The sequence below is a fragment of the Diceros bicornis genome, chromosome 11 (assembly GCF_020826845.1).
Source record: "Diceros bicornis minor isolate mBicDic1 chromosome 11, mDicBic1.mat.cur, whole genome shotgun sequence".
Taxonomy (NCBI): Eukaryota; Metazoa; Chordata; class Mammalia; order Perissodactyla; family Rhinocerotidae; genus Diceros; species Diceros bicornis.
This window is the reverse complement of record NC_080750.1, coordinates 28,035,407-28,049,218: the sequence shown is the minus strand read 5'-3', so window position 1 is coordinate 28,049,218 and position 13,812 is coordinate 28,035,407.

Sequence of the window (13,812 nt, the reverse complement as noted above, 5' to 3'; positions counted from 1 at the left end):
CAAAGGAGAGAAAAATGTAGCAAATATATCAAGTAATAACTTTCTGGCACCATTTAGCATGACTCTATAAAGAAGGTTATTTATAATGCTAGAAATATGACAAATATATCTCACACCATTTTTAGAAAAGAAAATTAAAATTATAGACGGGTTACTATGTTTAAATATTATCTTGTAAACACTAGATATTTCACTCTGCTATTTACAAACTTTATTTTTAATCTTTAGCAACATTTTAAAAATTTAGAAATATTTGCATTTTCAGCTTGGTGCAAGCTCATATTAAGTTTTTTTCGACAGGGCTCTGTAGAAATTTAAGTGATTCTTTCGTGCTTTCACATGTATACATGTGAAAAGAGTTATTTTCAAGGAGTATTAATAGCGGATAAGCGTACGTTGTCTTTACAACTAAGTACATACTTAATGGGAAATGTGTTTAAAGCTCACACAGTTACGAATTCAGACACTCAATCTTCCTCTTTCTAAAATAAGTTTCTAGAACACACTTCTCCCCACCATGCTCCATTTCCAATAACATACCATTTAATTATACAAACATATTTATATAGGAATTTTTATTTTTAATCCTAACAGTGGAATTAATTTTTATCACTTTCTTATCACGTCAAGAAGTAATATAAAATATATATCCATGAGGGTTAAAATATACACATTACTTAACAATTTATCATTATATAACTAGTCTCATGTTTTGAAGATACAAGTAACATGTATTATCACTGTATAAGTATTCTTGTGTGACAAACACAGAATATATATTTTCATATATTCATATAATGTAAGAGATGATTATGACCTTCAAAAAGCTCTGTGTTGGAAATATTTTCATCATAATCTGCATTCCTGTTTCCCTTAACTCTTAACTATTGATTTTTTCACAAGAATTATATAAGAAACAAAGGAGTAAAAGTGCTTCTTTCATTCAACTGAAACTCAACCACACAGCTCTGGGAAATGGTGGGGCTGGGGGAGGCAGGGATGCTGTCGGAGTTGTATCTAGTCACATGTCTTGTTAGCTAATAAATACCAAATTTGCTTCTTTGTCTTCTCCTTCACTTCTTCAAATAATTCCTCAATGGCATCAGCTGCAGAACGTGAAGGCTTCAAATCAGACTGAAAAATGAGAAAGGTTTGCACCCTGAGTTAAGCATCTGTCTGATATGAACATTAAATTCTAGTTCTGTATGCCATGCTTTTTTCTCATATTGGAGACTGACCCCTATTAAATACTATGATCTGTGATAAAATTCTAGCCTGGTATGAATTTTCAGCCAAAGAAAAGAAAACCATTTCAGGACACTGTTATAGAAGATAGTGAAATTTAGTGATATAATTTAAGTATTGTAAAATGTTGAAGGGATATTAGAGGTTAGAGTTAAACTCTCTCATTTTCAGGTGCAGAGACAGTTAGCAATGAGTTTTAATGACTTGTTCAAGGTCATTGATAGCTTTTATCAGACATAAATTGCATATTTTATTTAGTTTCCTAGCTCTTCTATGCCTAGTGGTACTTCTCGACATTTTTTCCATTCCGATATTCATGCATTGGGATGGGGAGTGCATAATAAGGAGGTGATACTACCCCCCAGAAAGAAGAGAGTGGTAATGAAGAGGTAAAGTCGGGAGGATGAGTCCAATTTAGAAATTCCCGGTTTCCTTCCTCACAGTTCACATTAAAGAGAATTTCTGGGAGAATAATTGCTCTAGACTAGGATTTTAGTTAATTCCCAGCATTCTGAGGGATTTTATAGGGGTGGCATGTTATATTGCAACGAGATGTTATTGAATCTAAACTTCCTGCCCCCCAACTCCCTTTAGGTACTGCCTCAAAAAAAAAAAAAAGAGAGAGAGAAAAGTAACTTGTAAATAAATGTGCAGAAGTAGAATTGCAAGCTGTCTGGCCATGGTTTTATACACTAAGTGAAGGGTGCTCGGTATCAACTCCCTCCTGAATATCTCTTCAGCATCGCACAGAACCAGTGCCTTGTCCACTTCATAGTAGGAAGAGAAGTGCAGGACATATAGTTCTTTTGTTAAACTCCCATGGCCCTTTTAGGAATCGCTTTAATTATGTTGATAGGAAAAGTAAAAGACTTAAAAAGAAACACAAGAAATTCCAGAAAGATGCATCGAAGAGTCCCAACATTAAAGTAATATGTAAAGCAGAGTTTTTCACCAATTTCTGATATTTAAATCTGGTCTCTTGTTTCATAGCTATAAAAAGTTTAATCGCAATAGCAATGGACCAGAGGTCATTTTATCTGGTATAAGTGGGATGGAAACTGTCCCACTACCCTCACCCCATGAGGAAGTGATATGATTACTTTGAGTTGGAATAGAGGAGTAAATGGCACAGAGCAGAGAAAGCAAACTTTTATGGTAGCTCTAATTCACTGAGCATCAATATGTCTTCACCATCTTGCCAAAAGTAATAGTTTTGTTGTCCACTTTTCTGTACATTGCCTAGTTGCATTCTGTCTGTGAATTTCTAAAAAATTTTGCCAAAGTTACTGTGTGATCTATGGTCAATTTAGTATCTTTTCTTGTACTTTTTGGGAGCCCCCTGAGTATGGATATAATAAAAATAAGAGAGCCACATTTATGAACTTTGGATGATGTGTCTGAGAATCACAGATTTTTGGCAGCTTATGGAGACTGATTAGGTTTTAACTTTCTACTCCATTTGCTTTCATCAGGATTTTGTTTTGCAACTCTCAGGGGAGAGAAGTTGAAATATTTTACTTCAGGATTTCAATAGATAAAAAGGTCACTATAGCATAGCTACTCCTTAGGTAAATATAGAGGCTTAAAGAAGAAAGAACATCAACTTTATATATGGTTAAAACAAATAATCTAGATATATTTAGCATAGGTTAGACTTGGACACTTTTAAGGTGAACTAAAAAGGTATAGTTCTTTAGGGTCTCTACTCGTTATTATTAATGGCGTGTTTAGGGATTACCAGGATATTTTTTTTTTGTGTGAGGAAGATCAGCCCTGAGCTAACATCCATGCTAATCCTCCTCTTTTTGCTGAGGAAGACTGGCTCTGAGCTAACAACTATTGCCAATCCTCCTCCTTTTTTTTCCCCCAAAGCCCCAGTAGATAGTTTTATGTCATAGCTGCCCATCCTTCTAGTTCCTGTATGTGGGACGCTGCCTCAGCGTGGTCGGAGAAGCAGTGCATCGGTGCATCCGAACCTGGGCCGCCAGTAGCGGAGCAGACGCACTTAACTGCTAAATCACGGGGCCGACCCAGGGATTACCAGCATATTTTATTTAGTTGCCCTACAACATCCCTCGCCTTCCGGCTGTTAGCCAAGAAAGATTTGGGGTGGAAAGAAGGGAATCAATAATAGTTGAGCATCTACTCTTTGCCAGGTACTATATTCCATATTTTGTATTTTTTTTAATTTAATACTCACAGTAATCTTATGAGGTATGTGTGCTTTATTTTTTAGACCAAAAAAACAAAACAGAACAAAACAAACAAGACTCAGAAGTTAAGGAACTTGAACATGGGTCACTCCTAGGATATCAAGTACTTTTTGACACTTGCAGGCTGTTTATCTTTACCGTTTGTGAGCTGTGATCTCTAGATCCTATTTGATTATTTGAAGTTCTAATGGAAGAGACATAAGTTTCTGACTTAATCTTTAGACTGCTATTAACAGCTTGTTAACATTGATGGCATTTAATCATTTCACAGCCAGTCCTTCTGTAATGGTCTCTGAGAAGTTGGTCTCTGATTTAACCAAATGTGTCAATCACTGATCTCTATGCAATCAGAGAGCACAGGATGAGAAGAAGGGGCTCAACTGAATTGCTCTCAATTCTCTTCAAGTCTTTCCAACTCTGCAGCAACCACCTTCCTCCAGGCAGCCATCTTTTCTTTCCAGGAGTACTGTGACAGCCTCTTAACCTGGCTTCCCACAAGTATATATGTGCCCCTCTGATCCAATCTCTATATAGATATTCTCAAAACTTAAATCCGGTCATATTACTCACCAAATTTTTAACCTCTTAGTGTCTTCTCATTGTCATCAGGACAAAGTTCAACATTCTTAAACTGTCCTATTATCCCTTATATTGTCTGACCCCTATGATCTGGAAAATTAAGGTATAGTTTTCAGGAGAAAAGTGAATGGGTACTAGATATCACCAGAGGCAAAACAAATATTTCCATATAAACATATTAAAATCTATAATTTGCAATAAATTCCCATAAGTTTTTGCCTTACCCCAAAAGTTTCCCTGCTCTTTAGAAGTTTTGAAGAATTTTAGGGAATGCCTGAATTTTTTTCTCTCTTGTCTTTTAAAAAGTATCTGAGTAGAGGGCCGGCCCGGTAGCACAGCGCGCGCTCCCTGCAGCGGCCCGGGGTTCGCCGGTTTGGATCCCGGGTGTGCACCAACGCACCACTTGTTAAGCCATGGTGTGGTGGTGTCCCATATAAAGTAGAGGAAGATGGGCACGGATGTTAGCCCAGGGCCGGTCTTCCTTAGCAAAAATAGGAGGATTGGCATTGGACGTTAGCTCAGGGCTGGTCTTCCTCACCAAAAAAAAAAAAAAAAAAAAAATTAGTATCTGAGTTGAGTCCAAACCTCAGGGAATGACATGTGTTAGCAAAACTCAGGCTATTACTTTGACACCACTTTATAAAACTCTTTCTGACGAAAAAATTATTTCATTATAAAACATAAAGGAGAAGTAACAGCATAAAATATATCCTGTTCTTACAAGAAAACTAGGTGTCAGAGAGATGAAGAAAATCTCCCGGGTCACGCAATGGTTAAAGCCCAGCTAGTCTTCACAGTCAGTGGCAGAATTCAAGTATCACAATTCATTGCTTTTTTAATCACTCGATAACCACCTGTTTTCTATTTAAAGACAGATTTCAGAAAACGTTGAGAAATATGAATCATCCTTTCTACTCTTTGTTCTGCCAGCCGAACACATTGCCTTAGAGGATATTCAAACAGTTTCTATCTAAATAAGCAATGCTTCTCTGCCAGGTACTTTGGACAAATGATTGACAGGATCAAACTGTAGAATGTACTTGATGTCTTACATCGCCATATTATTTAACAATTACACATATAGACTTGTTTTAAAATGGTGAATAAAAGGGGGTACGCATTCAGTGGGAAATAAGTAGGTGAAACCTCTGCAAACGAACTGGAAAAATTTTTGTAACAGCTAATATGTTTAGTACTGAACCTGATATAAACTTAATGAACTGTAATAATACTAATTCTTTTCATATGTTTTTAAAGTGCATCTTCATATCTGCTCATCAAAGGATAATTAGCAGTACCTATTCTTAGAACAGAAACAGGACAAATGATAATATTCACATGCAATTTATGTTTCTGTTACACGTAGAAAGGAAAAAATTTGAAATCAAGGAAATATAGGTAGATAATATTACTGTGTAAGACTAACCGCTTTGTTTGATTTTTTCCAACCATTTTTCAGTTCATGGTCTGCTAGTGTCTCTCTGCTAACACTCTTTGAAGAGGCAGAATTCTTCTCATGATTGGTGTAACTTTGATTCAGTGCAGCAAGGACAGGCTACTTGGGATATATAGATATTAAATTTTTTTTCTGTATGCTAAAGATCATAGAGTTATACTTGTAATGTGTGGTTCCTGCCACTCTCAGTTAAATCAACACAACTGAAATATGCTTTGTTGTTTTAAATAGCATCTTGGGCAGGCTATGCACCTGCCATCACAGTCGGAAAATACATTTGACATAATCTTATATACCGCTTAATTATAAAAATGAGAAATTTATTTCTTGAGTCACTACATCCCCCAAATCCAAGTCACTCTTTTGTATAAAGATATAAGTGTAAGACTATTTATTTCATCTATGATATACTAGAAAGACTAGTCAGAAGGCAAATGATTGAATCATCACTCTACTACTTATCAGTTGAATAAGGTGCTAGGTTGCTTAAGTGATTTTAGCCTCAGTTTCTCCAGTTATATGATGGGGAAATAACATTAATTTCTGAGAATTTTGAGAGGATTAAAATAGATAATCTACTTAAAAATATTTTATACATAGCAAAGAGCTATTTATGTTATTATTTGAGAAATTTAGGGAACAATTTATTGCATTTTTACAATGAAGTGTTTTGGGTAAAAGATCAGGGGCTGTGAATGCAATGAACTGTAACAGAAGATGACATTTTAACTGGCGTAAACAACCTGCATCCTGAATCATTACGTGGAGAATGACTCACAATATCTTTGTGTCTCACAGTGTACCTTACATGACTGTGAAATATCCGATGTTGTGTTAAATCATTGGGGATTATTTTTTTTACTGCTGTGTAATCTAATCTATGTTTGTTTTTTGGTGAGGGAGATTGGCCATGAGCTAACATCTGTGCCAATCTTCCTCTTTTTGCTGAGGAAGATTGGCCCTGAGCTAACATCTATGTCCATCTTCCTCCATTTTTGTGTATGGGATACCTGCCACAGCATGGCTTGATGAGCAGTGCGTAGATCCACCCCCAGGATCCGAACCTGTGAACCCTGGGCTGCCCAAAGCAGAGTGCGTGAAATTAACCACTACACCACTGGGCCGGACCCTGTGTTAGTTTTAAAATGCACACCATAAATGAAATCATTGATAAATAAAAGACTGTATTGAAACAAGACACCATCGAATACAAATTTAAATGACAGACATAACAAAAGGATTTAAACCTTGAGTGTATGTAGATCTTATAAACCAATAAGAAAAATTTTAAAAGAAACTAGCAGAAAAATTGGTAAAACATATCAACCAGGAATTCAGAGAAGAAGAAACTATGGAAGCCAATACATTATGAAAATAATGAATGATGTACAAAATTGCAAATTTGAAGTGAATATTAGATATTTAATTGTCAGACTGGAAATAAAACATGAAATTCTGAGAATATCAAGTGCTATCAAGGATGTGGAGCAAAAAGAAGTTAAATATTGTGCTGCCGAGAATATAAACTAAATTATTTTGGGCAGTAATTGAACAAAATTTACCAAGTTAAGATATGCATATTCCCAAACTCATAATTTCTGCTCATAGATAATTCCTTGAAAAAGTTTTTATATGTGTAAGAACAACTATTAGAACACTGAGTATAAGTGCAAAATATTTGAAATTACTGAATGCCATCTAAAGGAGAGGGTTAATATATTTACAGTATATTTTTACAAATAATACTATATCACAGTTAAAATATTTGAAATGAACTATGTGCATTGAGAAAGATAAATTTCACAAATATAATATTTTATAGTAAGAAAACTGTCGAAAGAAACTTTCAGGATTGTGACATTTTAAAATAGAAAAATATGCGTGTATTATGTATTATGTATGGACTCAAATATATGGAGTAAAATTATGAAATGTGAGGAATAAAAAACACTGCAATTCTGGATAGTGGTTCTGTCTTAATAAAGAGAAGAAAGGAGGAAAATGAGATCAAGGAAGAACAACATGGGGAATTTTATTTGTATTTTAATAGTTTTGTTAAAAAATATTGATGAGACCTTAGCTTCCAGACTGGTGCTCTGGTAAATTTAATCAACATTCCTGCTGAAAACAACTGGAAAAGCTAGACAAAAAGAAGCATTTGCTTGAAGGAATTGGCAAGTTAGTAAGACTGTGAAGAATTAATGGGCCAAGCATTGGAGAAGTTTCAGTTCAAGCAATGTGAGTCTGGCATTTGGGGCTGCTTTAGCATTGTGGGTATTTGTCAGTTCTGAAGAGGTGACTGAGAGGCGAAGACTCTAAGAACTGCTTTGACAGTCTTGTGGACCCAGGGAAACAAAAATTGGAATCCAGGAATTTCCATGAGGAAGAAGATGCCCCAGAGAGGTCCACCATCTTTGGGTTGGGATCTTCTCTTTGCCTTACAGATAGCCACCTTCTTTCTGTGTCCTCTAGAGGTGTGCATGCTTCCCTGGGACCTCCCTCTTTTCTTATAAGGGCATCACTCCTGTTGGGTTATTGCCCCATTTTTCTGTCCTTATCTAACCTTAATTATTTCTTTGAAAGCCCTACCTCCAAATACAGTCACATTGGGGATTAAGGTTTCAGCATATGAATTTGAGGGGATGCAATTCAGTTCACAACAGTGACATATTCATATAATAGATCACTGTAAAGCAGTGAAAATAAATGAACTATCAATAAGGATGAAGTTAAAATAAATGTTGAGTACAAAAAACAAGTATCATAAAGATTTTAGATATAGGAAATAATATATAATATTTGTTGTTGCTTAGGAATAAAATTATGTGTAGCTAACTTGTAAATAACTGCGTAAGAATAAAAAATTCAAGATAGTCTCTTCTTCTGCAGGGGAAGGAAGAGGATTCAATAGCATAGGTGGGTACCGGGCACTTTAGCTCTATCATGGCTGGGTGGTGTATATATGTTTCTTCATTGTTCTACTTTTTTGTTTGTGTTAATGTTTACATTCAAAAGCATATATTGTGCAACAATTTTGTGTCACACATTCTTGTAGAGTCTTGGGCTTCGTTGATGAACACACTGAGATTCATTACTCTCCTGGAACTTACTTTCTGTTGCAGTAGACAGACAAACAGTAAGCACAATAAAAAAGCAAAATGTGTAGTCTTTTAGAAAAAAGAAACGAATAGAGCATATTTTTTCAAAAGTATATGTGTTTTTCAGTGTTTTCATCCACAGAAATTGTTCTCCTTTTACTTATGCAGTTTTCAAGTTTCCTATTGGATGAGAACTTTTTTTCTAATTTCACTGCCAGAGTTTAGATCCAACCTGAGTAAACATGGAGGCACTTGTTATCTTATATGTTACGCACTTTATACTCAACCCTAACTTTCTTTTAGATCTCTCATTTTAGTGCTAACATTCATGTAAGATGCCTTAATTCTGTCTATAAAAATATCTGGAATATAAACAAATAAATGAATAAAGAAAGAACAGAAATCAGGTAATCCTCACATTGTCAACAGATTGAATACAAAAAGTGCATCTGTTAGTTTTTTGTTTAGAATTTAATACATATTTTCTTACTTCAGTAATGTTAGTGTTGATCAAATACCAACAGCCCAACTTAAAAAGAAAACAAAAACAGAGAAAATGAACAACCAATTAAAAAAGAAGTAATCCAATGTCAATAAGTGATAAAAATATTTTGATTATATTAGTTATACAACAAATACAGATTAAAATAATAATTCAATTTATAATTCAGGCAAATATTTATACCTGTATCTGCATATATATAAATTGGAAAAGTAAGGTAGTTTTTACTATAGCATATTAAATAAGATAAGGTATATCCATATAATATCAAAATTACAGTTTTGAAAAATGTTAAAGCACAGAAAAAAGACACATATTAGAATGTTTAGTAAAAAACAGAGAATATGAAATTCTATTCTGTGACAAGTTCTTTGTTCATAATTATATGATATACACATGTACACAGAAAGATATAAATAATGGTTGACATTTAATGAGTACTTACTTTGTTTCAGGCACTGAGCTGAGGATTTTATCAGGATTATTTCACTAAATCCTCATAAGAAACCTGTAATGTAGGTACCAATTTTATCTGCATTTGACAGATAAGATGAGTTTTAGAGAGATTAAGATGATTGTGGAATGCAGGATATTAACGAAAGCAGTGAGACTCCAGAACCTTAATTACAATGCCAACTTGGAAGTCAACTGAGGTTACTGTTTACGATAAAAATATAATTAGTTAGCGATTAAAGTCATAATCCTGCTTCTAATGGTAAGGCCAATGCCGTCCCCAATATTATGCAAATTTCCAGGGGCTTATATTATCATTTTCTTTTGATTCATAGAAGTGATATTCATTATAGCAACAGAAACTGTGAATATGAGAAACTTCTATTCTAAGAGTCTTAGGTCATCCTGACACTGGAAAATTGTTGCTTGATACCTTTTCTTCAAGCTAGAGCCTTCTAATCCTGTTTTTCTTCCCTCTCTCCTCCTCCCTCTTCCTCTTTTCTTTGCCCAACCTTACTCTGATTAACTGTTCATTGCTTATGCAGAGTAATTTAACCATCACTTTGTTGTTTCCTTCCATGCCATATTGCCTGAGAGTAACTTTTCAAGGCATTTTGCTATATGAAAACAGTTTCCAAAAACAGTGGATGCTAACTGTTAATGGTTATTTATCTGCTACACAAGATAAATATGAAAATCTAAACAGAAAAATATATATAACAGACAATTGCAAGATGAAATACAAATGACCAATATATATTTGAGAAATTTTTCAAGCTCACTAGGAATTAAAGAAATACTAATATGAATAGTCACTATTGATGCAAAATAACCAATAACCATCCTATAGATAAAAGAGATAAGGTGAGTTTTACTTGAGCCAGGGTGAGTATTATAACCTGAGAAGGCAGTCTCCACAGAGGAAGAAAGCATTCTGGAGAAGCATGGTTTTCAGTGCAGTCTTATATCTTTTTAGAACAAGGACATACATTAAACATGCCCAGGATATGTATTCATCAAAGTGTCAAAGAGGTATTCAGTTGCAAATTAGGAGGTCAACATGACCCTATGGGAGATCAAAATTAACCACCCTGAAATATGTATCTTTACATTGATTATTTTCTCTCACGGACATTTGACCTCCCCCAAACTGCCTAAAGAATTTAACATAGAAGGCCTGTTTCAGGAAGGAGCCACTACCATATGATGGCTGTAATATAATGTAAAATAGATGTTACAATAGGAAAGGCACCACCAAGCCCATCTTATCAAAAATTCTGTCTCTCCCATGCCACATTCTCTAGGTGCCCGTGTAAAGGGTTGTCAGACAAACATTTACATTTATAAGGGAAATCTCCATTTGTAAAGGTATCTCCCACTCGGTACTGGGAAGCGGGGGTGACCTCATCTCTAGAAACTCATCAATGTGGAAGGTGAGGCCTTAAATTTGCATAATAACCTTACTCTTTTTTACTGTGCTTTTCTGATAATCTCCTATAACTGACTCTCCCTATCCCCAACATCCTCCTTTGTCTTTAGCTGAAGATAGTATTTAAGATGAGATCCTCCAGCATTTTGTTGAGAAACTCAGTTTCCCTGGTTTCTCCCACGTATACATGTTATTAAACTTGGTATTATTTTCTCCTGCTAACCTGTCTTTTGATTATTTTGCCAACCCTAAAAACCTTAAGGGAAAGGGCAGAAGGGCATTCTCCTTCTTCCCCAACAACCCTGATGTCCGGGAAAGGGAATTTATCTTCAGGGGTACTAATACGGGCGTTACCTATAGGGCTTTACCAATACTGGCATCATAGGAGGGGAAGAATGCATTCTTATCTTATGAGAGAGTGCAATCTTTTATTTTTAGGTAATGTTTAATGCATTTTTTACTTTATTGGTTAAAGCAGATGTACAATGTGTGTTTGATAGGCCATAAATCAGGCTTCTTTAATTCAAGCCAATTCTGTTTTGAACCAGAATAGCTATCCCACATACCTCAATTTTTGAGTCTCTTGTCATCACAATATGATGTTCACCTCAGAAACTGGAAAAACTTTAAAAATATATTACTCAATGCTAAAAAAGGTGTTTTGGCAGTATGCACTGCTGTGAACTTTACATTGCTACTTCTGACAAGTTATTTGGCACTGTATTAACAGGAATCTTCATATTAAATTCATACATTTTGACCCTATAATTATATGAATATATTCTAAATGGAAGAATCTTCTTTTATTCTTTATATATAGACAGTGATTCCTATTGTCTCTTCTCACCTGTATTTAATATTACTTATATCCAGACAATAAAGTTAATATTCACCAGAGTCTATATACAGCTTCTTTACATCATAAAACTACATTATAGTTGTTATGAAATTCTAGTCATTTATGTGTTTATATAGATGAATATATAAATATAAGCAAACAATTCTAATTTATAATTCACAGTAATTTGCCCCTTCAAGATTTACATATTATTTCTTTCACTCATCTATGTACCCATAAATGGTCATCCTTTCTGTCTTCATCTCTGAAAACAATTATCCTCTATCCTCATGGATTTGCCTACCAATTCTGTTCAGAGCATCTTCATTTTCAACACTAGAATCTTAGTCTTTTGTGAGTTTCTAATTCTTTCTCTCAGTTCTCTCACGTGGGGTGTTTTGCCCAATGCTGTGTCTTGCTCCAACTCCTCTTGTCTACGTGGATCTCCTTATTTCTGTTTCTCTACGTCCATGTCCTTCTCTAATCCTGTCTTTCTCTTATTGGCCATTTTTTCATTAGCTCTTTAGCTCAATTTATATCATATATAACCAATGTGGCACTATTTTAATTGCATTTTAAAGGCAAATAATCAACCTTTTCTTAATAGTTAAACATATTCTGATACTCAGTGAGAGAGGCCTTAGCAGGGAGATTAAAGTCTTCAACGTTTGGAAGGTGAGGTAAGGGAGAAAGGATGTGTCAGATTTAAGTTGGAACAGAAACTAGTCTTCATTCAAATAACATTCAAATTTCAAACTCTAAGTTCAAACAACAAAAGAATTCACAGATATGAGCAAGAAAAAAAACTCATCTGTAAGTCAAGCCTTCACTAGTTCAGAATTAAGAAACAAGATAATTTTACTTGGTATATATAGAGAAAAATTCCCCACTTGAATATTTTAATAATAATTTGTATTGAAGGATAACTTCTGAATCCCAATTTCACATGTTCATGGATGTAGAAGAAGCCACATCTACAGAAATAATCCAAACCTCTATGCTCTGATCTTCCAAATGCTTGACTATTGGGATGCCAGTCTTACCCAGGAATTTCTGCCTTGAAATTTCTGGAAATCTCCAAGATTGCTGCAAATGAGGCTAAGCTTTTGTTTGCCTGCTTTGACGACAGTAGGAAAGCAATCTCCTCCACAAAGGCTTGAAGGGACAATGAGTCCAAGACACTGTTGCTCTCATTGAGTACTAACTGCCCCAAGCATGTCCACTTCCTCTATAATGTTGTAGAATTGGGAGCAATTGGCCCTCCTTCTTAGCAACCCCCTTACCAAGCCAGAAAACCATGAACATTGTAGGTGTTTTAATTAACACACACCACTGCTAGCTGTAATGTAAGAGGGCGAAAGCTCTATAGGTCTGTGTTACACACAGTCAGGAAGCATTTCACAGCAAAATTACCAAGGGATTGAAAATTACTTCTATAAATGATGAATTCCTCTCATTTTACAGAGTCATTGACAGAAACAGAAGGACAAGAATATTTACCTCAGAGTTTCACCAGTGCTACTACCAAAATGGTGACCCAGTGACTAGATAACATTTAGTTCTGGTACTGAACACATCACTGGCCCTCTTTTACCCCCCCCTCAACCTTGGTAGAGTTTCAATTATCAGAATAGACCCCTACTTTGTAGTTTTTAACTTTTGTCAATCCAGGTTCACCTCAAAACTGTTTTATGTGATATAGCTTCAATGTGGGTTGAATTCAAGTCCCTTTTATTTCCAAAGGACTCTTCAGCTGATAATGTAAATTAGCAGATATAAATTCATATGTAGAAACAAGAGAAGGAGAAACTCCATCTTACTAACACCCTCTAAGCATCAAATTCAAGTGCAGATATTGGAGGTTGGATGTAACCAATTCCAAACATGAATAGTGATAGACTTCAGGACTAGCTGACATGTCATGTTATATACACATTGTTTATATTCAGAGCTCTCTATGTTTAGTATCAAAAGTAGAGAAAACTCCATGGCTATTCAA